The sequence below is a fragment of the Aptenodytes patagonicus genome, chromosome 6 (genome assembly GCF_965638725.1).
Source record: "Aptenodytes patagonicus chromosome 6, bAptPat1.pri.cur, whole genome shotgun sequence".
Lineage (NCBI taxonomy): Eukaryota > Metazoa > Chordata > Aves > Sphenisciformes > Spheniscidae > Aptenodytes > Aptenodytes patagonicus.
In genome coordinates, this window is record NC_134954.1 from 28,760,184 (window position 1) to 28,782,597 (window position 22,414).

General features: G+C 42.1%; 1 protein-coding gene across 8 annotated transcripts in view; it reads left to right on the forward strand.

Annotated features, from left to right (window-relative positions):
• Positions 1-22,414, forward strand: part of MAP3K13 (mitogen-activated protein kinase kinase kinase 13) — a 94,265-nt gene that overhangs the window by 2,049 nt on the left and 69,802 nt on the right. For 3 of the 8 annotated variants that reach the window (XM_076341762.1, XM_076341751.1, XM_076341752.1), the window contains exons 1-3: positions 105-284; positions 554-811; positions 14,683-14,799. The gene's annotated coding sequence lies outside the window, so the exon portion shown is untranslated. Of the gene's footprint in view, positions 1-104; positions 285-443; positions 812-5,944; positions 5,979-6,020; positions 6,085-14,682; positions 14,800-22,414 lie in introns of those variants that run through there. The other 5 variants (XM_076341755.1, XM_076341756.1, XM_076341753.1 and 2 more) reach the window with 5 other exon arrangements.

The following is a 22,414-nucleotide window of genomic DNA, read 5'->3' on the forward strand; positions in this document are numbered from 1 at the left end:
CGCGCAGGCACCCAGCCCGGGCCGGCCCCCGCGGCGCCCCGCCCGGAGCCCGGCCGGCCCCGCCAGGGGGGGACGCCCACACCGCGGTTGCTGTCCCCGGCCCCGCGGCATGGGCTGCCCCGGCTTGCAGGGACGCCGTGACTCTGCCTGGGATTTAAGGTGCGCTTCCCGTCAAGCGATGTACCCTCGATCTCCTCGGCGTTACCTAGCCCCTCAGTTCAGTGCAGTGATACCAACGGTAATCCCTGTTTGGAAAGGATGGTGAACATTGTCATGGCTTGACGGTATGCAACATGCTCTTGGTGGTTAAATGGAAAACGTATGTCACAGGGGCTGGTCCTGCTTAAAACTCTGCAAGAGGCTAAGGCCCACGTGATTTTTTAAATTCATACAGGGAAGCTAATGAAGTGAGGATGTGGTAAGCTTTGCCACATTCTAAAATCCTACTTAGAAAATTACCAGTTTGTAAAAAAAGCTAAAAGGTAGGAAAAAAAACCCGAAAGTAGTTTCTAATATTACAAAATGTATCCTTTGCACTAAAATGCAATTCAAGGGAAAGAAAAGGTTCTTCAGAGGGAAAAATCCTGGACATTGAAGAACTGATGATCCGTATCTGTTGGTGTCTGGTTGTCCTGCCCCACGACCATCCCTGATGCAATTCAAGAAGCAATGCAGACAACACGACGAGGATGCTTCAGGAGCATCTGCTCACAGCACTGGGTGGGACACGTCAGAGCTGACCCCCAGACCAGGGTGAAACTCCCAGTAACTCCTGAAAAAGAACACCAGCAACCACACATGCTTCTCCCAGGTATGGGTACATAATGAGGCCTGTCTTTCCCTGTGGGTTGTAGGGTGTTGGTTTAATCTATGGGATGGGGTGTAGTTTACCCTAATTAGCTTGCTGTGGAAAGTTAATTTTGCTTGAAATGTTTTTGTATCTCTATAATCTCTCTTTTATATCTCTTGGCCTTTAAAAGTCAGCCACTGGGCAGAATGGCTGCAGCTCCTTCCCCTGGTCTGGAACAGGTATAGATAATTTTAGAACTTGATTTATGTGTACGGAAAGGTCCATACGAATGTATAGTCTTCACTCATTGCAACTGCTGCCTTTATTGTTATTGCTGTTGTGGTGGATCACTACAGTTCTTCCATCATTTGTTAAGTAATGTAACCCCCCCCGCCAACATCAAAACCAGGGATAATACTCTCCAATTTGCTTGTAAAACAGTGTGTTTTGGGAGTTTATAAAAATGCTGTAAACTATGCCTTAGAGGGCTAACTGATCTGTTGTATTTTTATTAACCAGAATGAAACCAAAGATCACTCTGAGGTGTACTTTCTGTTTATAATTTACAGGTCTATTTCACTTGTCCTTTAATAATACAACTGCTATAGCTGTGACAAAACAGGACCCTTTTGAGCATGAATAAACACAGAAGAAAAGAAGGAACCTTTTCTCAGGAAAAGAAAGCTCAGTGACTCTACAGAGTCATGGAAAGGCTCTAGTAAATGATTAAGGTTTATTGTTGTAAGCTTTATGTTTGTCTTTTTTTTTTTTCCTTAAAGATGAATAGAGTTTGGTAGTGAGAAGAGGAAGTGCATTTAAGTGTACACAGCAGAGGAAATTAAAGTCTTCAGAGCTTTCTGTGAAGTATTTAATCTGTTCTGTGCTGAGTTGTACAAGGATCAAGTGCAAGGGCCTGAGCTTAAATACAACTCCCAGACCAATGGAGGAAGACGAGTGCACGGGCCCGGGCCCCAGATTAGGCTTCTTGCTGTTTTTTTCTCTCACAGCTTAGGTGTTCTCACAGCAATCTGATCCAAGGCAATGCAGTTCTGCTTTCAGAGCTGATCTGGAGCACAGGCAGCCATGGAAGGGGGTTGAGGTTGCAGAGCCTGTTGGTGCACTTAACTTTGACAAAATGTAATCAAGATGGTCAAGTTTCTTTCTGTAAGCTTTTGAGAAATTCACCAAAAGCTTGTACAGGTCTCCAGTGCTTCTATTTCTAAGGCTGTTCTGCAAGGAGCAGGCCTTTTCCCTGCAGACTGCCTGGCAGTTTATACTTCAATGAAAAACAGCTGTTGACTATGAAACTACAAGACATGGTGGCTGCTTTCTCTAGCCCTAGGCCTGCCAAAAGAAAAGCTATCTTGCTGTACGAAGAGAAATACAGCTAAAATTGCATATCTAAAATTGCTCATGTCTTAATTCTCTGCTAGGGGACAGCTCTACTCTTAGTTGTCTGTGGCAGCCAATGCTATCTCAGAAGTAAACTATGATTATGGTAGAGGCTTAACTTTGTGTAGGAAAGTTTGAGTAGTAATGAAAGGCAGGCAGTGAGGTAGGTTGTGGATATTCCTCTGGGTGTTGTTAAGTTTTGTCATCCCTTTGATTACTGGTCTTTTGACTACATAGTAGAGGATCATGCTCAGAAAATATACCTGGTGCCCATTCCAGCTCTGGAGAAAGAAAAGGCGTCTCAAAATGGGAATGTCAAATCCTTAGAGACTCCATTACTAGAAATGGAAAGGGGGGCTACTCACCAAAGGACAAATTTCAGTGAATGTGAATGTTGTGCTTTGTCTTCCAAATCCCCCAGCATATGCTGTGGTAAAAGAAAAAGAATCCTGCTTCTTCCTGAGCCGGAGCAACACAAGCCTGTCAAGTGTCCTACAACCTTCTGGCATCATCAGCCTGGTTCAGGAAGTGCTGAATGATACAAACAAGTGCTTTATTTATAGGAGGCTTGGGTTAATTTTTATTCCAGTATATCACTGATGCAAGGTACTTCAGAAGATACAGCTTGATTTGCTCTAAACTTATTCACACAGAACAAAAATTCCTGGAAAATGATTATTTGACTAGTTGCACAAAACATGTCCGTTTCTGACCCCAGAGGCATTTGAAAAGGAGGGTCTGCAGTGATATTCCAGTTGTAGGAGTAGAGTATTTCCACTGAAACTGCCTCTGAGGAATATGTAAGGTCTAACTAGCTGTATTGTACAATCTGCGCTGAGGTTTTGTGGTCAAACCCGTGGTCACAGTGCTGAGAGGGGTAGGAGCTCTGAAAACTTACTTGTTTTTGGCAGCAGCTGGTCTAAACATCAGGCTTGAATTACACTCTGCTGTTGAAATGACGGCTCAGAGGGCCAGCTAAATTCACCAACAACTGTTTTCTGCTTTCCCTTTTACAGCTACGACTTTTTAAAAATTTTTTTGGCTTAAAAAAAAAAAAAATATGTAAAAAGAGCTGTTGATCTCCTCACCTTTATAATTTTTTGTCTGGTACACTGTTCTCTGATCCCGGCCAATACCTTCATCTCTGGTAAAAAACAATATTGGTAAACATCTGATCATGAAATAATTTTCAAAGGCTCCTTTGGTTATATACACCCTTAGGTGACCTCCTCTGCTAACTGTGAGGTCCTTTTCTAAACTGTCTCCAAAAACAGCCTTCCAGAGCCTCAGTGAGCTGGAGTTCATCGTCTCAGGGCTGGTACATACAACTCTTGGAAAGGCACAGCTGGAGTAAGTGTGGTAACTACATCTACACAACAAGGCATATTGTGGGCTGTAAAATAGCATCCTATTCTAGAGTTTAAATTTCTGCTGAAGAGCCTCAGCTTGTTTGAGCAATGGAGGTTGTTTTGGCTTGATGTGATGAAGACATATTTAAAAACTTTTCCTGCTTGCTGGATATCCTTTGAGGCGTTTTTTTCTTTAGCAAAAAAGGTTTTAAATGTCTTGGAAACTTTGCCTCCTGTTCTGTCTTCTAGACCAAGGCTGGGCATAATTAAACACATAATTAAATTTGTCACTGTTAATATGTACTTAAAAACAGGGCTGTAGGTGGAGAACAGTTGTATATCCAACACTGCGTTCCCCCTTAGAAAGAAACAGCTCATTTTCTTTTAAAATGTGTGTGTGCAGGTATGGAGAGCACAGCGACACAGCTTTCTGAGCAGGACAACTATTTGTCTTATTGAGGCTTTACTCCGCTCCTTGCCTTCTTGAAACCAAGAGTTACCCCTCTAAAACTCCCCACTGCATCAGGTCTGTTATGTATATATATATTTTAACATCCAGACCTGCAAAGACAAAGCCATTGACAGTTTTACACACATGAAGCTGCTGTAACATATTTGTTAGCAATGTACAAACCCACAGTATTTTCCACCGAGTGGGTCCCCTGTTCAGCATTTATTTCCGTCCGTACTACTGTGCGCATTTCAGATTTAAATTCTCTTAAATAAAAATTACCATTTCAAATGGAGGATCTTGAGTTCTCCCTGCCAGAACAAAGTATCTGTTGGTTATTTTTAATAGTCCAAGCCTATTTCATGATTTTTAAGCTCCAATATTTGCATGGTTTCAAAGCAACACCTCCTGGCAAGCCGTGGTATTGCTTGTGCAAGCAGAGAGACCTTCCTGTTGGACTGATACACGACAAAACAGCAAGACAGTGGAGTGATCTGCAGTGATAGTCCCTCGTTGCTTAGCGTGCAAATTGCAGTGTGATTGAGGTGGCTGTTACGACTTCCACTGCGGGAGAAATAAAAGTGGGGAGCGTGTTTCAGAATTTTTTAAAATGAGAGCAAACATAAGGGCTTAGTGCTGTCATACAGGTATCGCTGCCTTTTTTTTGTTTGTTTGTTTATACTACACGTGCTGGTTTACAGTGGATAATATCACCAAAACCAATGCAGGACTTCATCCAAAAAAATGTGAAGCCTGCAAACAAAGGATGCTTGCTATCATCCCCATAAATGGTAATATGGACATTAGTGTTCTTCTTTTCCTTCGTATTTTACTCCCTTCTCTATCCCAGTGTAAAACTGACTGGCAGAAAACGGAAGTGTGAATGGAAATTCAGAACGGTTTCAGAAAGCTTCATTAATGTTTGATGTATCGCATTCCCTTAGTGCTGAAGCAATGTGGCTGTCCTTATGAGCAAATGAAAATACTACAAAAGACATGGAAGCATCACAGAAAACCACTAAAGAACAAGGTTACAGTCTCCTTATTCACAGCATCTACACGTGGTTTAAGGTACTATTGTGCTCTATGAGCATCACCACGAAACAATCCAACACACTGGAATAACTTGAGGAATCAAGACATGAAGAACACCAGGCAATTTATACAGAAGACTGAGATATGGCATAAATGTTCATATACTTATTACGAATAAAAGCAACACAAGTCATTGTAGAGGGCCATTTCTTGAAGGAGACAGTAAAACTGTCAATAATGATGATAAAAAGCTGTAGGTACTCAAATGTTTCTGCTCTCCATTCTAGATTGCTGGTTGATTTGTTGACGTGCCACTAATGAAACTCTTTTCTGTCCAGTAGTAAAGTACGATGTTAAAAGCATCTGTCAAAGTTTGGCATCCTAATATCCAGTTTGGCTGCATCCTAATATTTTGAGAGAACTGGCTGAAATATTATCTATTGGGGCTGGTATCACTACGTCTTCGAAAACAGGGGAAACCTCAGATTACAAGAAGACCATTTCGTGGTTTGCCTGCCCTAACTGCACTCAGCCACAAACCCGGTGCACTGCTATCCGTGACAACCCACGCAGGTAATCGAACCGGCTGCCCTGGAGGCCGAGGACCGGCCTGCCTGGGACCTGTCCCTTGTCTGAGCGCCCCGATTCTCAGCAGCCTGCACGGGGCAGCTGGGATTCCCACGCACACTCGGCTCGGCCCAGGTCTCCTCTGGCCCGCGGGGCCTCAGGCGGGGAGCCCCCCGAGACAGACCCGAGGTGCTTCGGGGGTGGCGCTGCCCACCACGAGCGGCCGCCTCACGACCTGCCGGCCTCCGGCACAGCCCAAGCGCCGCCCGCCCACCGCTGCGCCTGCGCGCCGCGCTGCGGGCGGCGGGGCGGAGCGCGGCCCCGGAAGTGACGGGAGAGAGGCGAGGCCGGCGCCGAGCGGGGCGGTGCTGCCGGCGGCGGACCCGGTGCCCAGGTAACGCGGCGGGGGCGGCCGGGCCGGGGCCCTCCTGTCTCTCAGCGGTCGAGGCAGCGGGAGTGTCGGCGCGGGCAGGGCCTCTGCGCCGGGGGTCGCCCCTGAGGTGAGCGGCTCCGGCGGCCGCTGCCTGAGCGTTGGGCGCCTCTCCCCTCGGGACGGCCACCGGTGCTGCCCGGGTGAGCCCCGGGCGCGCAGGGATGCGAGCTGCCGCCCGCCGTCTTGCTGAGCGCGTACCGGTGCTCCGTGGTGTCGCTTCTGCTTTGCCCGGGTCGAGCCAGGATTTGTCCGCTCCTGTTTTGAGGCGCGTAGCTTCCACGCTTGCGTATTTAAAAAACAAAAAGGAGTTTTTCGTTTTTAAAAAAAGAAGTTAGAGTTGCATCCGTGGCACTAGCTGTTTCTCGGCTCTATAGCGAAGCCAGGTGTTGGTAATGCCTATTTTAAGGCAGATGAACAATCGCAGGGTATTAATTCCTCTTCCCGGGAGGGAGGAAGCGTTTAAGTAAATCTCCAGACAGAATCTGAAGCAGATAATTATTGAGTTAAGACTGTGGTGGCTATTGTAATCCTGTCTGAGCAAAACATACCAGAGGCTGTTGACAAAAAAAAATCAGCACAAGCTTCTATGGTTTTGTGCCCTGTTCAGTTAAAAAAAAAGAAAGTGTAGTAATTTCAATGCTTCTCTCATCTGGCAGAAGATTGGAAGAGTGAAAGGGATGGCTTTAGCAGAGACTTCGCTTGGGCTATCTTGGATTAGCCCAATAGAGTGAAACAAGTGATAACTGGTAAGAAGGGCAGCACTTAAAACTGTGAAGGAAGACAGCATCTTGCCGCCTTATAGAGAGAGGCAGTTCCCAGGGCAGAATCCAGTACCGCTAGCTTATTTTTGCTAAGTGGATGGAGATGGATATAAATAACGCTTGCAAGCATAGTACAATGAAAATAAAACCTTTAGAGGAAATGGATAGGAACCTGTCAGCCTCCTTTCTCATTTGAGCTTTGTGGGAGTTTTGCTGCTGGAAACTACTAAGACCTTGTTGTGACTTCATTTGCAGTTGTTCTTCTTTTATCCTCTAGTTTCACTGGTTCAGAGATAGACTGGTCTTAAAATACTGATCTCATTCTCAAAGCAGAGTGAAAAAATAAAGATAAATACTTTCTGCATTCACTCTGGGATGGATTTGATTCCTGATCTGATTGCTCCAAGCAGGCATTTGGGATGTGAAAGGTTACATTTTCATGGTAACTATATGTATCAGTAAGCATGGAATTTCAAGAGAGCAGGTTTAAGATGATGTTACTGCTGAAAAGGGTGGCCCTGTGCACCTCTTTTCCAACCCTCTGATTGTCCATTTTCATTGCCTCTTGTGTGCAGGTATAAGGAAGTGGTTGTATGGTTGGCTGGATTCATCCGCCAAACCAACCAGCAATTAGCACCACACAGAAAGTGAACTGATGGAGCTGACTGTGTGTCTGTACTAATGCTAGTGTATATAACAGGGAGAGGCAGGTCCGCCTATTAGGCAGTGTCATGGATCAAAATCAGTTAAGCTGCTTGTGAAAGTGTTCCCTGAGGCTGCACTTCCCTGGACAGGTGAGCTGGCCTAGTGTTTGTGGGGGTTTTTTTTTGGTGTTTTTTTTTGGTTGTTGTTTTGTTTTGGTTTTTTTTAGATGAAAGCTGTGCAATACTGTCTCCTTATTTCATGATGTGGCTAATATTCTCAGCACCCCACCCCCCCACTCTTTCACAAGTTGAAATATTTTTTTGTTTCCTGAAGAAGTTTACTTTTGGGTGATGACCAAATTGGTACATGTGGAAGGTTACAAATGTAGAACTGGAGAATTTTTAGAAATTGACCTGTGGTGATTATCACCAATAACTGCTAAAACAGATGTTCAGTTTTAGAGAACAGAAGCAGTTGTTGCTAAATGTAAAGGTGGGAGTACTAGCAGTAAGTAAAGAAATTGCATTTAGACACAAAAAACAGGTGGATAAAGAATTGAAACATGTAGTAAAAAAAAATTGCTCTCAGTTGCTCAGTTTTGGTCTGAACAGTATTTTAACAGCTGTTCCTGACATCAGAAAGATCTCTGTCCAAAAAGATGATAAAAGATGAGGCTATTAGCAAAACTTTATTTACATCAGAGGCATGCAAAGAATTTTTTTTGGATCTAAACAGTTTGGTTAGCTTCACTAAGACTGAGAACAATTGGCCTGAAAAACAAAAATCAGTCTTTTGTTTATTGTATTATTTTAAAGTCTATGTTAGTACAGCAGCTCATAGATTTTATTCAGATATTTAGTGGAGAATAAATACTTCTCCTTGTAATGTCCAAGAGTTTTATATAAGCCTTTGTGACATAGTTTAATGGCTTAATTGCAGTGTTAAAATACTACTTCTTGAAAAAGTGCTGAATTTCCAGAACTTGGTGTGGTTTAAATGATTTTTGTGCCGTGGCTCTTGCCCCTGTCTTGAACCTATTCTGCAGTGTACACATCATATTGTTTAGAACTCTTTTTATGGAAACATTTTCTTTTAGGTCCCTTATTAAAATTATTAAAGATTAATCTAACTGCTGTCCTTGTAGAATTTATCTTTACAACTTCTCATAAAGAAGATAAATTGTCTTTTATTATTCTTTGTTAGAAAAGATAGTGTAAGATTTAATAAGTTACTATATCAAATACTCTAGGCGGGTCTCAACAGTGCAGTGCTTAAGTTAAATATTCACTTGCTGTATAGGACTTTGGTCTTGTGTAACCCTTGCCAAAGCTGCAGCCAGGAGAAAGGTATAGTGGCAAAGATAATGACAACTTAAAATTACCTCCTACCAAACTGAAGCCAGTCTAGCTATGCACAGAAGCAGCTAATGATCGCAAGGGAGGCTCAGCTTGGTGACGCTTGTAACCCATTAAATGTAGAGTTAATTCCTCTGTCTCTTGTCTCTGTGGAAGATAAAAATTAATTAAAATGCCATTTAAAGAAAAGTGTGACATAGGGATGTAAAACATGTTAATGTTTTTTGCAGTGTAGTCTTTAACTACATAAGCGTAAACCTTCCTGTAATACACTCATGCCCAGTGTTGGTAGTCTCTGCAGCATGATGTGAGTAGGTTTGTACCTGGGGGTTGTGACAGTATTTCTCTGTCTCTCTGTAGATAGTGAAATGACTAGAATTTGGGGTCTCATTGCTGATGCCAAATCTGGTGGTCCTTTCTAATCTTGCTCTTATTTATACTTAAACATACCTTTAGCTGGAAGGAATTCTGTGTGCCAGCTGTCAGGAGGTCTCGTCTCTGGGACCATGCCTCCCAGTATAGAAGGCTCTTTGTGTTTTATACACATGATCACTTGAAAAAAAACCCAACATTTCTCATTCTTGCAAAGACTCACTTTCAAATATGAACTAAGCGTAATTGGTTCAGTATTTCCAGCCTGCTCCATGCCTCTTTCCTTGCTGCTGTGGGCTTTCTTACAAAGGTCTAAAATCTGGTTGCTAAATTGCAGTGAAAATAGAAGAAAACCTCTGGAACTGACAAGATAAATTTTTTTCCTCAGTGATGTGGCATGTATCATTCTTGAATGCTCTGCTGTGGGGAGCTCAGCATGCAACACAGAGCCGTATATTAAAGAAAACCCATTTTTCTCGAGCTAAGAGGCTTTGTAGGTGGGAGGCATCTTAGACTTTCTTATTTGTCAGTGGGGAATAGGAGTTTCAAGCTAATCAGGAGGTTGTTAGCAGCCGGTCATCTAAGGTGCTTTAGGTGAAGGAATTTCTGCATCCTTTAATAGGAAGATATTTTGAGCTGTTTATACATGGGTCAGGGAATAAGTTATTTTGTATCTTGGTAAGTCTGGTTTACTGTCAGAATCTAGTTCTAGGAAGATTTTCCTCCGGTGTTATTGGGAGAAGGTCAGGTATGTCATGTGTCAATTTCATTTGCTATAAACTGAGGTTTCTATGGAAGAAACCTTTTGTTTTAGATGTAGGACTGGGTTCATAAATCCTGCCTTTTTACTTATTCATTTTGAAACCATTTCCCTAACTGCAATGGGCATGAATTGCTCCTTGCTTACTCTCTGGATATTCTGGAACGTGCATTTATAGAGCTGTCTGTGAAGAGCCTGTGGAGTAAAAGGTGGTTCAGGTTTTTAGCATTCCTGTCAACTTTTTCCACTTTGTGAATTTAATGTTGCGATGTGATTCGTTTTCAGGTGTGTTTCAAAGATTCATGGGTGTTTGGTGTGACTGAGGTCAAGATTTAGGCTGAACTCCAGATGGTGGTCAGAAGATTACTTTGAGAGCTAATTATGAGTGTTCTTTGTATAAGTCTGTATAGTTACATCACAAAGATTTTTCTTTAATGATTCATTGGGCATTTTAGTGGGAAAACCCCCCCGAATTTTTAACTTTCTGATGAAGCGTGTTTTTCCCTTAGCCCATCTGGTTCATATTGAGCTGTACCCCAGCACTTGCAGGCTATTTTAATGGGTGTTCATTCCCTGACTCTGCAAATGAGATCTATGATGTCTCTGAAGTCTGGATATCTCTTTTTCTCTGCATGTGTGGCCTACATTTCTCCTTGCATCCATCTACTGAATGAGCGTACTGCTGTGGTGTGAGTTGTGAACAAAGACCTCTGCCTGTGGTTTATTCAGGCATAGACTCAATTGAGTTAGTGTGTGCTATTTTTGGAGTTCCCTTGGGGAGAAGGTGGTCAGCCTATCTAACCTCAGAGCCGAGCAGAGGGGAGTATAGCAGTGTCAGCTTTGGTGTCACTGTGCTGGATCAGCTGTTGGTGGCGGTTCTGTCAGAGAGGATCCTGTCTTCTGCAAAGGGGTGTTAGCGGGGTCATCCAGCAGCAAGTTGGTGCGAAAACATTCATTTTACTCCGTTGGTTTGTTATTGTTGCCAGGAAACACCTTGTCCACCTTTCAGAGACTTGTGAGCTGTGGCTGCTCCTATCTTAACTCAACAGATTTGCCCTATGACTTATAGATAAAGGTCAATGCCCCTGACATCCGCAGCTCCGGATCACTGTGCCAGCCTATCTTGTTAGGTTGCATTGTCACTGTCTTACTTGGTGCCTGGTGCTGTGGCCACTACAGTTTTGGCCTTTGGTCTGTGGCAGGACAGCTTAGTGCTAAAGGGGATGAAGTTTCCTCTCAGTTATATCCCTCTCTATTTCTGGATTACTCGGGTGTGCCTCAAAGAGCGGTTTCCCACTGGTGCTGTGTATCCAGCGCTGCTGCTGGCTTCAGATCAGCCAAGCACCTGAATGTTGGTGGACGTGGAGAAAACGTAGTGCTGGGGTCTCATGCTGGTGGTGCCATGGACCTCAGCAGGTAGCAGATTGATTTCGGAGTTTTCCTTAGTATCATTTGTTTTCTGCTTGTTTTCCTTGTAACAACCTGAATGCTAAAGTTTGCGGTGTTGCTTGGTGGCATTAGGATACCCCTTTGGGAATGAGAATGTTTAAAAGTTGCTTTACTCATAGGATTGCTGGGAGGACTTCTCTCTTTTCGTATCTTCTGAAATGAAGGGTAGTATGTCATATAGCTGACACAGAGTACTTTGACCTTCCTGGCTCACTTACAAATAGAGCGTTCTTCTAATGGGTTATTTACATTCCTCAAGGTACGATGTCCTGTAGTTTCAATGTACCTGCCTGTCTGTAATGGGAGGAAATACTGGTGCTGGTTAACTGATTTGATGTGTTCTTGTGATTAGTGCAGTCAAGTTCAGGAGCTCAGTAAGATGACCAGGTAGGCAGTCGACTGATGAGATATCTGTATAGAAGCCTCTTAGCGCTTGGAGCCATAGGGAATGTTTGCAGGGTCATTTTTTCCCCTGTGTCTAGGGCCAGAATGTACAAGTTGCAACAGAAAGGGTCGTCATGATGTCCCTAAGAGATGAAAGGATTTGTATGGGTTTTCCTTTGCTTTGTCAGGGAATGGTTGATCTTGGGACCAGTGCCTTGAGCTTGCTGGTGAGCTGGCTGCTTTCCTGTGGTTCTGAACACACTGAAGCAGCAAAGATCATTCCACAGATTCCGAGTGTGAGATTTGCCCTCTTCAGAAACTGGATTACCTTGAAGTCCATCTCTTTGCCTTCATTTCCAACAGGAACTGTCAGTTCTCTTTCGAAAAATCTAAATCTAAGCCCAGTCTTCCTGATTCATGGACTGGGAGGCCATTGTATGTCTGACCTCAAATTGGCTGCTACTCAGGGTTCTGCGACACACAATGCCTTGTGTTGTATCAGATGATGGATGGGTAGTTTCGTTGATTCCCTCCTGGCCAAGGCATCCTTGAACCTTTTGCCTGTTTTGTGGGAGGCCCGTATGGTTGCAGGACGAAAAGAAAACCCTAATTTCAGATTTGCATTGCATCGCACAGGCTGGGTGCTGGGTAGTGCTTGACACTTAAAACAGCCTGCTCATCTCCAGTATGAGACTGTAATCAGTACCAGGAAAGATGGTAGGAAAGAACGTGCTCAGCCAATGGCCAGTTTCCCTTCTTTGTGCTCAGAGTTCAGCGTTTTCTTTGGAGGTCACAGTACTTCATACTCCTTAATTTCTCTTCTTTCCTGTTAAGTCATGCTTTTTCCTGGTGAGTCATGCTTTTTCCAGATTGTTCCCTAAGACTTCATTTCAGTCTTTTTTCTGAAACCTCATATCTCCAAGGCAGAGGTGCTATACCACACTTGTGTATTGAGAGAAGACTTTTTTTTTTCATAATTAGAGGATTAAATCTTCCAGATGTTCTTTGAAGCTACTACTGAGAGAGCAAGGCTATTGCCAGAGTCACTTGGACATGCATTAGAGACTCTTAGGAGCTTGTTTATGCTTTGCGTGATGAGAGATATTCCTTGTCCTCCTTTCCCCCTGGGCTAGCTCAGATTATGCTGATAGTATTAGTGAAGAACACTTCCAAGTCTGATGTCACTCTACAGCAAAAACCTGGAGGTTTGTTGAGATACTCACCAAGCGTTGGGACTTTGCAGAGTCATCCAGGAATGAAACTGCATTTTGTAGAGCAAAATGTACTGAGATTGCTGTTTGCATGGAGGACTCTGACGCTTGTTTTTAGATAGCTGTGAAAGAGTAGCTCCAAGCAGAGCTTTACACACACATTGTTCATGCAGAAAGTTACCTGAAGTTACAAGGGAGCTGCTTTTAAGTGGCTCATGCTCTTTAACCTATATTGTCTATATGACACTCTACTCCTTCTCCCTTTGTAGTTCTTTCAAACTCCAGCAGCAGGTTGACAAGAACTGGGAGTTTGGGATAAATGCAAAACCTCTATACCCATGAGCCTGCAAAGAGGTGTGGGACTTGTTCTGCAGATATGGCCAAAGGGGGGGGGGGAAAAATCTTGAGGAGACTATGCATCTCAAGCAGTCGAGTGTGAAAGGGAAAATGGATTTTCCCTCTAATTATTTTTTTCCCCGCTGTAATTATTGGGAAGTAGCTGTGTTTTCTTAGGCTTCCTGGCTAGTGGGAACCTTGAGAGTGTGACCTGAGTAATCTAAAAGAGATGGAGGGTTTCACTGCCTTGAGTAGCATTGTGACTCTTTCATGGACACTTCCAGAAGGACAGAATATTGATTACAAGAACTGCAGGACATGCTGTGTTGAAAGTTTATCTGCCGAAGTAGCTGCTAGTCCAATTCCATTAACGTTTGCATGTTTAATAAACTTTTAATGTTGGATTTTAATGAGTTGGCAGTTATCTCTGAACATCCAGCAGCAGCGGTCACAGAGTCTAGGTGGCTCTCAAATGTGGATTTCTCTCACTTAGAAGGCATGTGTCCTTTCCTTGGGCAGTCAGTACTTGACAGGCTATATAGCGTGCTTTGATTCAGTTTGTACTGATGTACATCAACAATGAATTTCTTAATTTGGATGGAGCCCTAGGGTTAAGTTTTCAGGGGAGGAATCTTTTTAAAAAGCTGGATATAAGAGAACATGACCTTGGTTAATCTCGTAACACACCATTTATCTACTTGGGATGATTCTTGCTAGTGATCTAATTATTTTGGCTGCAAAATGGGCCTCTTGAGGAATTTGTTTCTAATGTGGCATTTGCTCATCGACAATCCCAGTGCTTTTGCTTTGCCTTTTCAGCCTTATTTTCCAAACATATATCAAACTCCTCAGAATCCCAGGCAGGCTAAGAAGTGCCCTGGTTGTGCTGCACAGTTGGAACCAAGTGTCTCTAATGAGGTTATGGAAGCTAATCTATTATTGAGGGGACCTTGGCAAAATTAAGCAGAAAAGTTCAGTGTTCGTGCTTTTGAGATAAACCTAAGTGTAGTAAATATATGTCAGTATGTAAAACGTAGCAGACAAGGTGAAAAGGGACTTTTGATAACACAGTGTAATTCTCAGTTCTGGCACCAGTATGACTTTAAATGTCACTTCCCCATTCCCAATCTTTAGGATAAATTCTCAATATGCTACTGTAATGTAGATGGTAAATGTGTAAGCTGTGAGGGTCGCAGAGGTAAAGAAAGAAGCCCTTGCTGCCTTCTTTGGGATAAGACAACATAGCAATTCAGTGACTGGACCCATCAGATTGGTTTCAGGTGACCTTTCAGTGTGCACAGTAAAAAGCAGGAAAAATGTAATGTTTATGTAACATAGTAACTTTATCTGAGAGTGCTGTATTTTAAATTGAAGTTCTTTTTATATCTCCAGAATACCAGTTTCTGAGAGGAAGAGCAAAGAGAGTTAACGACAAAAACTGATGGACCATTACATCTTCCAAAATGAGCCTGTTCACACTTTTCTACTGGAAACTAACAAGTCTTGAAGGTGAGTAGGTTTTGTATGTGACAGATGAGCTACCCAATGTCTTGGGCCTTGACCATCAGCCTTCCCAAAGATAGATCTGCCCGCATTTCAGCTTAGTGTGCAACTGCCTTTCTGGGCTGGCACAGCCCATAGAAGCATGCTTGTGAAAATATGTATTTCATCATTGGGAGAAATATTTAGGAAGTAGGTAATATTTTCCACCATACCAATTAATTATCATTAATTTGGAAGCACTTGAAAAAGCTAGAGTGCTTAGGGAAAGAGGTGAACCAATGGGAACGTGGATATTTTTTGGTGAGTGGAGGAAAAGCAGGTGTGTTATTTGCAGGATGAGAAAATTAAGTTTGTAAGACAAACTTTTGTTTAGTTTGGTGAATGTATTAAATTAGGTAAGGCATTTTCAAGCTCTGTTCCAGTTGTACCTCAGATGATAATATCAGCATTCAGAGTAGCTGAAGAAGAGTGCTTGCTGTCAAAGATGGTAAATTAATTTCCCCAAAGTAAAGAACGTAATGCTTGAATGAAATTAAATCAAAATTATATTTTGTAGAGATTGTGATATCTTTTATGTTTGTTGTACTCAGCCCCTTAGGACTGTAGTCAGTGACCGTACAGTATTGTTTTAAAATCCTTTAATAACAGAAATCAAAATGGGAAATGTTACGCAAGTCCTGCACTCAACATTGAAATAAAACCAGGATTTCTGAGACAAACAGTTAAGGTTTAAAATATCTTGGTTTAGACTTTACTGTCACTTTAATAAATAACATATAAAAGGAAGCCATGAGCCTATGTAAACCTAAGTTTGCCTGCTTAGCAGCATTAATTGTGATTTTTAATTAGGCTAATAAATTTGTTTTTCTGTTGGTTACTTTATTGATAATTAATTTTTCTATCTTTTGGTATGAACAACCTAGCACCTATGAACTCAAAGCTAATAGTGGAGTGTAAATGGTGAAAAATAGGTCTAGGTGGTTGTCAATTATCATTCTGTCTGCACAGAAATTGTTCTAAAATGTCCAGCATTGGAGTCACAGGCCTCTTGTGCGCAAATCCTTTTCGGTGTGAGGAAAAAGGCCTGGTAGAAATTCAGCCTACACTGAACTCGGTTTTCCTGTGTTTTTTCAGATTTGAAGCTGTCTCTCATTATCCATGTGAGTTTCTTAAATGTTTGTGTATGTGGTAGTGCTGATGAGCCTCTCATGAGTGTAGTACTTGACAGAGGTAGGAGGGGATGCAATGTCAGGGGCCCTTACTACTGGAGGAAGAAAAGATTTGTAGCTGGAGAAAGAAATACTGTTCACGTTCATTTGTGCTATTTGGTCCTGGTATAATCTGCACAATTCTGCATAAAAGGATGGAAACCTGAAACACCCAAACTGAAAGGTGTTACCAAATTCTAAAAGGTTCTCTTATATTGACTAGTTGCCTGTGTTTTGCAAGTGTCCTCTTCAGATTCAACAGGATGAGCTGTGGAATGTTTTGGGAACATGTATGAGTAACTTAATTTATATACATTAGAGTCATGGGACTTTTATATGGAAAATTAGTCCTGGATGAAAGTGATTTGTTGTACTGGGTCCATGTTACTGAATGAGCAGCTTCTGATTAATTTTTCATTAATTGTAAGTGTGTTGCCCTGGGTGTTCCTTATAGCTACGTGTGGGGAAAAGTCATATTGAAGTGCTCAAAAGTACAAACTGAGGTCAACTGAATATCTTTTTTTGTCAGCTGGGACAACTGGATTTTGAGTTTCTTTTGTTATACGTAGTTAGACACCGAGAACTCCTGGAAGACTTTAAATAGGAACTTGCTATGGATGTTTCACACTTTCTACCTAATAATGTGGAAGCTAATCTAATGCTACAGAAAAGTAGGATGTGTTCCAAGATCTGTAAGTAAGTTGAGTGTTTTCCGTGTATATGGAAGAAATAACAATTTTTAGCTGTACTGTGTTTGCAGTCTAAGCATTCAAAACATGCTTGTAGATCTTGGAGTGCCATAGTTTCTTCTACATTATGCATTCCTTATATGTAAAGAGGCTGTGAATGGTTACGTATTTGTATAATGATCTTCAGTTGTTTTTTGAGGGAAGGATATTTTAAGTGCAGTCTATTAATTCTGCACAAATAACTATCTGTATAATGATCTCCAATATTAAAATGGTCTTGTGATGTTTGAGTGATTGCAGAAGTCCGTAGTTATACCACATGCTGTTCATGTGTGGATGAAGGATGTTTTGAAAGTAAAGATGTTATCTGTGAACCCTTTTGCCAAAAAAAATCTTGAAAACGAGGGAATCTCACTTGGAAATATTTATTCTGGTGTAGTCTGTATTTTTCTGTTGATGTGGATGAACAGAAATACCTCTTCTTCCTTTTGCTCTCTCCTCTTTCTTCTGCTTTCACATCTTGTGAAAAGTGCAGCTCTAATCTTTTCAGGAAGATTGTGCAACAGGGTAAAGAAAGAGGGAGAGTGAAAAGAGGATGTTTTGCTGCTATAAAGCTTCTTTATTCTCTGAGGTCAGGAGGAGCTGAGCTTCCAGTGATTTCATAAGCTCTTCTATTACCTGTTCACATACTGGTCAGTAAGCCTAAATGGATGGATCCTCCTCTCTATGAGTCATTAAGTAAATATCAGGCAGTGCTGGTATTCCTGATCCTGTCTGCTCTGCGTACTTGCTTCTATTTGTTGCTTATTGTTGACTTGCTAATTTCTTAGCTGCTGTCACAACCCCAGCAGATTTTGTCAGCACAGGGTCTTCTCATGGTGTGCAGTTGTAAGAGAGAGACCTCCATTGGAGCTAGTAGCTGTTACAGCCTTGTTAGATGATATTATTTTCAACGGTAGCTGGAAAATATTTGGAGATGTTTCCAGTAAAACAGTTGGTACTGATTCTTGGCTCAAAGCCTCCTCTCGATCAGAGGCAGCATCGTGGCTTGCCAGATGGCCTGCAAGCTGGATCTGGTGCCTGGTCTGATCGCATCCCTCCTGCAGGACAGGGCACCTGAGGAAGTGCATCTCTGGCCTCCTGTGGGAGCACAAAGCACACTGTGTTCAGAGCTGTTAGTAGAGCAGGAGGTGTCAGCAGTTCATTCCTGCTTGACTGCCTTTAAGGACAGCTGGTGGCTGCAGATAGGGATTTAGGGCTGGAGGTCTGTGCTTCTCCGGCAGCTGCTGCAGCCAAAGGGTGGCTGGGTAATGATGGTATGTTGCTGTCTCCTTGAAGAGGAGATTTGCAGCTTACATGGTGGGACAGGGCACTTCAAGTATTTGTGCTCACTGGGAAACTCTACTAGGAAGGGAATAGGGCATGTTATTTGCCAGCCCACCCAGGTACCATAAGACTGGCTTCCAGTGTGCACATATTCAGGTATTGGATAACCACTGGGTTTTGCTGAGACTCTGGATTTGTGTCCGGTTTTCATATGAATTAGACTGTAGCAGGCTTTTATCCTAAGTGTAAGACCTTGGATAGGCATAGGGGTCCCTGTTAGCTTCTCTCTCCTGTTAGCCTGTCTGTCCCTGATATGTCATCACTTGTGGCCTTACGGGATTTGAAAATGCCTCAGTGTTTCTGGATTAAATTCTTGTCTCATCAGGAGAAAAATTTGCCAGCAATTTAACCTGAATCTTGACTAAATGTGGACAGTTTGAACCCTGGGCAAAGATTCACAAACTGGATGATGCTGCCCAGCCAGAATCAGTTGCCATCCTTACTTTCTCTGGGAGAGGGAACGTTTCCAGTGCTGGATAGCTGAAGCCATTTTGGGGGCTTCAGGCCACTAGAGATGAGAGCTGTGGAGGAGAACTGCATAAACTTTTAGATACTCCTTTGCTTTTACTGATACTGTCTTCAGGGCATTGCTTATCCCCTTCTGCCAAGGGGAGCTCTTCCAGCCATCTCTAGAGATGCTTAATGAAGTCCAGCTAATCATGGGGTTATGTCTCTTTTCTGGAGATCTTGAGGGTTTCATGTTATAAACTGAAAACACAATAGATGCAACTCAGTTGTGGTACAAGTAGTGCAAGCAGCCTGAGACAGACCAAGTTTCCTAGAGGAAGATCCATCAGATTCATCCCCACATTGAGTTTATAGCTGTTGTCAATGTTAAAGCAGTTGATTTGACAGCTTGGTTGCTAGATGTACATAGGCTTTTTTTGGTGTTTAATTTGCTGTGTTGGGAACCATTTGTTTTGCTTCCACTGGATGTGAAATATTTCCACTGGGGACTGATAGGATTCACTTAATGGCAAGGGAGGCTGTACTATCAACATCAGCCTGAGGCTTGCTGTTCTTAGAGCTGTTTTACACAGCCGCTGCACTGCAATGAACTTTCCGTGAACAAAACTTCAGGAATTCCTGATCTGGGACCTCACTGTGCCAGGAGGAGTCTGCAGCCCACTTCTGTTAGAGAATAAGTGTCCAGACTGAAAGCCACTGCATGCTTTTCTTTTATTAAGATCTGCTATTAAGAAAATCAGATTTGGTAAGCAGAGCGCATCAAGCTGTCATTTAGTTAAGGGAATAAACTATAAAAAACTTCTATCACGTTGGGGGGGGAAAGGAGGTATCACTTCAGATTCCTGTGGTGTTTTTTCTACCTTCCTGAGTAAAACAATTCTATTTTTATGGTATATTTTCCCTACATTTAAATATTGTGTGAATATATTTAAAAAAAAAGTTTGATTGCATTATGATTGTGTGTAATGATTAGATACTGATTAGTATGAAAGAGGCGCAGCATTCAATTTATTGTAAATTTGCCAGATAGCATTATTTGTCTGCATGTTGCCTTATCAAATAAGAAGATATTGTTTCTCAAGCATATTGCACCTGCTGTCTTGAAACAGAATTACATTTCTATTAAAATAACATTTGCTCAGTGCTCCCAAGTAAAGGAGAAGTTTAGTATTACTGATAAGGTTGATGGTAAACTTTTACTTGGTTCATTTAGCACTTGACTTGGTCTCCGTTCTCTGGTGCATCAGCATTGCATTATCTGTTATTTTGAAATAGCTGTGTTTGGAAAGGTGCTCAACTCTTGTGTTCAGATATCTGTTACCGCAGTTTATTTTTCCTTGAAATCTAAACACTGTCTTTGAGTTAATGCACCTTTTTAATCTCAAGCAAAGTGAAGTTCTGGTTTTATCTTCTTAATTTACGCAACCTTGATAAAAGCAGCCAGGTTATGCTGGAGTCAATTTGATGATAATAAATTGCTTCTGTTCTTCCTTAAGCCACAGTGAAAATGAAATAAGCTAAATCTACTGGCTGTTCTTCATGCCTTTTTGTCTAGTGCAGAAGAAAATTAAGCTATTTTGACCTTTCTCTGACATGTGTAGTCAGTGAAGATGAGGGCAGAGAAAGGCTTTGTAAAAATAAATGAAGTCGATATTGGTCTTTCTAAAATTGTTATTAATGCACTCCAGTATGGTTCAATTAAAGTCACAGCCTGTGAAGGCAAGTGCAGGCAATATCAGCTGCTATTTCATCTACCAACGTGTTAACTTGGTTTCAAGTTTTTGTTCCTATCTTTGAAGCGCTCTGTCACAGAGGTTTTGAAGTAGTGGCTCTGAGTGGGTGCCCTGCACCTTATGGCGAGCTCTGTACTGTACTTCACCTAGAATATGCTTGCACTGCCAGAAAATCAGCTGTGCCGAATCTGAACAGGGCTGGCTGAAATCAGGAGCATACCCCTGCCAGTCATATATGCACATGGATCAAAAAAAGGCTTGCAATAAGCTGGAGGGTTTCAAACTTTAAGACTGTGTATATACCTTTGCAAATACAGTTGCATACGTTTTGTGAGAGGATCATAATTCTTTGTGAAAGTGGAGAGAAATGGTGTCTCCTGTAAACACTACTAGACACAACACTACTGAGATTAAAAAAACCAAAAATAAAATAAAGCCCCAAAACCCCACCCAAACCCACTTGCTGGTCCAATGGATGTACTGGTGTGTTTTACTGTGTATTTGCTAACGGCAAGGGAGGCTGGGGAGAGCTTCAGCTGCCAGTCCTCCTCTGTGTTTAAGTTGTGCTGACCTGGTCTTTATTGCAGTAAGGGCTGTGAATTCATTCTCCCAAAGGGGTTTTGTGGAAGAGGTGGCGAGTATGACAACTTACGGTGCTGGGGACTGTTTCATTAGTTCATGACAGGGGTCTGCACGCAAACTGAAGCCTGCTGCTGGCAGGTATCTAAAAGTGTTACTCTGTTCTGTGCTAATGGTGGGTGAGTCAGGAGAGATGCAGGTGCATCAAAAGGATTGTGCGTTTGCATTGTCCATTGTAGCTGTAACTTATGAAGTAAAAACTGAGTGTGCATAGTTTAACAGCCAAAAACTGGTAGTGCGTGTGCTGCTACTTTGTATTGTTTCTGTTGGATTTGAAGAACGGAGCTGTGTGCTTTTAAACTGGTTGTGTTTTCTCCTGAGATGACAGTTAAGGGTGTGCTTTAATGTTTGCTTGACAAAACGTTGCAGCGGTAGCAGAGTATATTGTATTCTCAGTCCATGTAATTTCAGGTCTAACAGAACTCCTACTTACGCTTTGGTACATTCCTGCTTCTCTGCTGTATATTTTCTAGACAGCTGTGCTCGCGCTGGCTGATGTATCTAAAAAGTGATTATACTGGTATCTTTATTTGCTCTGCCCTGTACTGATATCAGCCTTCAGCCAGTGTGCTGCTTCCAGCATCAGGATGGGCAAAGTGGAGACAGCAAAAGGAGCTGGTGCTTAATCCCTTGCTTGTGGATGGGGGAGTATTGTGCACTGAGAACCTGAACAGCATAACATAGTGGTAAACTCAAATCATGGTTGTTTTTTTCAGTTATAAACTCCAGGAAATTGAAACCAGCCCTGATTTTGCCTGATAGAAGAGTTTCAAAACTTAGGAATGTGACTCAAAGGAAAGGCTTTTCTGGATGCACTTTTCTTCTAGAAAGTTATGATACATTTATCTATCATGCTGTCTCTTGCATTTAAAATCATTGGGAGTTTATGGGAAGTGCCATCTGAAAAATGCAAGGGATTTGCTTCCTCACAGTATATAAAAGAAAGCTTCACTTTGTTGTTTCTGCACCAGAAATGGCAAGGCTCTGTAATGGAGTTAGGATGTATGCCACTGCAGGTTTTCATTTTGATTTACTCTGAAAAGAGCTCATATCTTCAGGGGTACCTAAGCTGTAGTTTGAAAACTGCTACTGCTATAGATGAGTCGAACCAAATTCTTAATTACATTGCTGTGAAAAATGGGGTTGTACAGAAACACTTTGCATCCCTTAAAAAAAAAATTAACGTTGATGCAATGGTATTGATATTGGGCATTGGATGATACGAAGTTAAGGTCAGAGTTTGAGAAGAGTATACTCTGCCTACTTAAAAATTCCTCCCCTCCATTTTTTGGTAGCTGGATGTGCTAGCCTAGATTAAAACAGGCTGAGGGAGCAGCAGTGTAGCCAGCTTTCGAAAGTCAGGTCTTTCAGCTGCATGCCTAAACTAGTAGATAGAATTCTACATTTTATTAGTGTGTAATATTTACTAAGACTTCTGTCTTAAGTATTATAAATGCTTCTGCATATTGCTTAAAAAGATGGGAAAAAACCATCTTGC